Genomic DNA, 4325 nt, shown 5'->3' with positions numbered 1-4325 from the left:
TCCGTGCTTATAAACGTGTATACGTGAGGGATGTGAGCATGTAAGTGTGCATGTGTGTGAGTTTGTGTGAGGATGTGCGTGTGAGCACGTGTGTGTGTGTTTAACGGGTGTGTGTGAGTGTGCATGTGTATGGGTGAGTGGGTATGTGTGTGGGCACATGATGTGTGAGTTTGTGTATTTATGGCCATCAGTGTGGGTTTGCTTGTACATGCTTTTATGTGTACACCTGTGTGAGTGTGCACGTGCATGTGTGAGAGTGTGTGTGAGTGTGTAGTCATGAGAGGGTACATAGCCTGGTCTGTCTTAGGCATCCGTGATGCACACCTTCCTTAAACCACGGCTACAAAGTGGACCCATTCTGCGTGGAATTTTTCAGACAGTCCTTGCAGTTTAACCAACAACACTTTGCATAATTAGATTTTTATTTTAAAAAGATAACAGAGACCTATAAACTATGAAGGACGGCGGGTGCGCGCACTGGGCTTGGACTTTGAGAGGCGATCACATCTTGCTCCTGTCCAACGTCAGCTAGCCAGCTTTCAAGATGGTGCACCTCATCTGCAATCTGGAACAATTCAACCAAGCCTTGAAGAATGCAGGTGGCAAACTGGTGGCGGTTGACTTTACAGCTACGTGGTGTGGACCATGCAAAATGATTGCACCCTTCTTTGAGAAACTCAGCAACGATAACCCGGATGTAGTCTTCCTAAACGTGGACGTGGATGATGCCCAGGACGTTGCACAGCACTGCGATATTAAGTGCATGCCGACATTCCATTTCTACAAGAACGGCCAGAAGGTTGACGACTTTTCAGGAGCAAATCAAGCAACTCTGGAAGAAAAAGTGAAACATTTAAAGTGATTTGAGCTTTGTGTTTTTACATTATATCTTCGGAGTTTTGATCAACGACTTTGCAAGTGATGCGTGGAAATACAGGAGAGCATCAGGCGGAACTGCCCATTTAGGAAATTTATGTTGCTCTCAGGATGCATGAATTGGCCTGATCCCAGAATCTTACTGCTTCATGTAAATTATCATTTTTTTTTACAGTAGGAGCTAGTATCTCCCAGTGTTGTCTTGTGTTCAGTGGTCTTTCAATGTCTCCTCTGTACTGCCCCAGAATATGGTGCGTGCTTGGCTTTGTAATTTTCTTTGCTGGAGGTTTTTTCATCATGATACCTTATCGGCACCGAGCATCAAAGTGCAACTTACTCTTTGATACCTGATATTCAGATAATAAAGAAAAAAAAATTATGAAAAAAAAAGATAACTATAAAAAAACGATCTTCTGCTTGGGAGCCACGGTTTCAACACGTTAGGTATTTACACATTTAAAATAAAAAATAATGTTACTCTAAAAAGTAACCCCAAGGTAAAGCCACATAACAGACAGGGAGGTAAGCAGCATAAGTCACACTATGTTTTACTTTCATTGCCGGCTAGGCGTCTCTGACATCACAAGCTGGCTACTTGTCTTTGGCCCCTGAAAGCTGGTTTACCGCTGGCCTACCATGGGGTATGCACATGTAGACTATAAATCAGACTCTGGAACTGCCTTCCAAGGCTGTGTACATGAGCACACACCGGTGCGGTGGTGAGTGTGTGGTGGTGAGTGTGTGTGGTGTGTGTGTGGTGGTGTGTGTGTGTGTGGTGTGTGTGTGTGGTGTTGTGTGTGTGTGGGTGCTGTTATGTGTGTGGTCTTATGTATGTAGTGTTATGTGTGCGGTGTTGTGTGGGTAGTGTTGTGTGTGTGGGTATGTGGTGTGTATGTGGTGTTTGTGTGTGTGGTGTTGTGTGTGTGTGGTATTGTGTGTGTGTGTGGTGTGTGTGTGGTGCTTGCGTGTGGTGTGTGTGTGTGTGTGGTGTGTGTGCCTGTGTGATGTTGTGTGATCCTCTGTGAGACACCGGGGTCTGTCGTCTGGAAATGAAGCTTTGGTCAGATGGGGGAGCATGGTAATGCTGCGCTCCTGTGAAAGAGCTGGCAGGTGATTGGGGCATGCAGCAGTATGAGTAATGCAGTAGTGTGAGGCCTGCAGCAGTGTGAGGCCTGCAGCAGTGTGATGCGTGCAGCAGTGTGTGGCCTGCAGCCTGCAGCAGTGTGAGGCATGCAGCAGTGTGTGGCATGCAGCGTGCAGCAGTGTGTGGCGTACAGCATGCAGCAGTGTGAGGCGTGCAGCAGTGTGTGGCGTGCAGCAGTGTGTGGCGTGCAGCAGTGTGTGGCATGCAGCAATGTGAGGCGTGCAGCAGTGTGAGGCATGCAGCAGTGTGAGGCGTGCAGCAGTGTGTGGCGTGCAGCAGTGTGTGGTGTGCAGCAGTGTGTGGCGTACAGCAGTGTGTGGCGTGCAGCATTGTGTGGTGTGCAGCAGTGTGTGGCGTGCAGCAGTGTGAAGCGTGCAGCAGTGTGAGGCGTACAGCAGTGTGAGGCATGCAGCAGTGTGAGGCGTGCAGCAGTGTGTGGCGTGCAGCAGTGTGAGGCGTTCAGCAGTGTGTAGCATGCAGCACTGTGTGGCGTGCAGCAGTGTGTGGCATGCAGCAGTGTGTCGTGTGCAGCACTGTAAGGTGTGCAGCAGTGTGAGGCGTGCAGCAGTGTAAGGGGTGCAGCAGTGTGTGGCGTGCAGCAGTGTGTGGCGTGCAGCAGTGTGTGGCATGCAGCAGTTTGAGGCGTGCAGCAGTGTGAGGCGTGCAGCAGTGTGAGGTGTGCAGCAGTGTGTGGCGTGCAGCAATGTGTGGCGTGCAGCCTGCAGCAGTGTGTGGCGTACAGCAGTCTGTGGCATGCAGCAGTGTGTGGCGTGCATCAACTGCTACTATTATTCTGTGCTAAATTTGTCTATACACCTAGACCATTAGGGAAGTCATAAACTTAAATTTTGGAGACCTAGCATGCCACATTTTAATCCTCCACAGAAACTCTGCCTGAGCCCTTAACTTGGGAGTCTACCAAAATCTCAACACGCAAAATGCATATAGTAGACACATAATAAACAACCATGATGTTATTGCAAACACATTCCCAAGCACAACACAATATTGTCCACCAAAAAATAATACATAACCTCATCCTGTGCTAGAAACACGTCTACCGGCTTCATCAAAAGCCTCTGATTCTCACCACTCCTAAACTGGACCAACATAAAGCCCCAAGAAACCTCCTGGTGAACGCTTGATCTATAAATGTCCTGTAACATACCAGAACATCACCTCTCCACCTATCAGTGCGCCGGTATAGCACCTCAAGACATCATGCACACTATCTCCAGACAAGGTGTCACAGGACAAGGGGGCGCTAGAGGGCGCACAAGCGGAATGGCCGCCACTTAGTGAGGCTCCCGCAGCCTGGGCCGAATATCCTTCACTTATCCTTTGCAATTAAGTTGCCACATAGAAGTAACGAGGCGTCCTAGCAGACAAACCTGATATCTACCCTCGGTGAAATTCTGAACCGAATCGGAAGACTCCTGGCTGAGCACTGGTGCGGCAGATCTCTTACCGGGTGCAGCGCTGGAGCGGAGAGTGTCTGTGTGAGCGGGGTCAGCTGGCAGGAAAGTCCGCGGCTCGCCACGCGGGATGTAGGCCCTCCTGCCTGGCGGCGGCTGGGACGTGTGCACCTGCGGGGCGGCCTGACGGGAGATACTGCCGCTTACGACATGCGGAGTGAAGAAGCGCTGCATCGGAGAGGGCGGACGTGGACAGAGGACGGAGGACCCTTAGAGAGGACTGGATGACCGCCGGTGTTGCAGGTACAGAGACACGCTTCTGCCGCCATTACACCTCCATAACGGCCGGCGGGATTTGCACCAGCCCACAGATAACTGCTTATCCACTGGTGGGAATACAGGCACTGAGGCTTTTGTGCCGCATCCCGCTGCTTCGCCAAATGTAACAGTGGGACACATCTGGATATTTACTCTCCGTCCTCTCTGCTCCCTAACTGCGCTATATTGCACTGAGAGGAGGCATATGCTGCATAGTGCTCTGACTGGCTAATTAGCGCTAAGGCACATCCACATACTGCATCTGTCATAGGCTGAGTGCTGCATGGAAATAAAGGGCACATGTAATTGTGATTCCGGCTGCCTCTTTTGCGGTGTATTCCTGGAGGGATCGGAACTACGTTTATAAACCCTGCATGGTTTCGGTAGCTTGGAAAGCGTGCGCTTGGGAAGAGCGCGACCTTCGCGAAGGCACAGGCCGACTCGGAACTGAGGCGTGTTGCCCTACTGCGGAGCCCTTAAGAATACTACACCACCCTAAACCAACCGATACTTGTGCACCTGTGTAGCACCTGTGACATTGGATCATACCTGAGAACATGGGTAAACCAGAT

The 4325-nt window shown here is 50.4% G+C and overlaps 1 pseudogene; it reads left to right on the top strand.

Moving 5' to 3' along the window:
* The first annotated feature begins 444 nt into the window (after positions 1-444).
* Positions 445-1079, top strand: LOC147718444 (thioredoxin pseudogene; annotated as a pseudogene).
* The last annotated feature ends 3246 nt before the right edge of the window (positions 1080-4325 follow it).

This window comes from Lissotriton vulgaris, chromosome 4_1 (assembly GCF_964263255.1).
Source record: "Lissotriton vulgaris chromosome 4_1, aLisVul1.2, whole genome shotgun sequence".
Classification (NCBI taxonomy): Eukaryota; Metazoa; Chordata; class Amphibia; order Caudata; family Salamandridae; genus Lissotriton; species Lissotriton vulgaris.
Note: the sequence above shows the minus strand (reverse complement) of the source record. Positions and strands in the feature narration are given on the sequence as shown.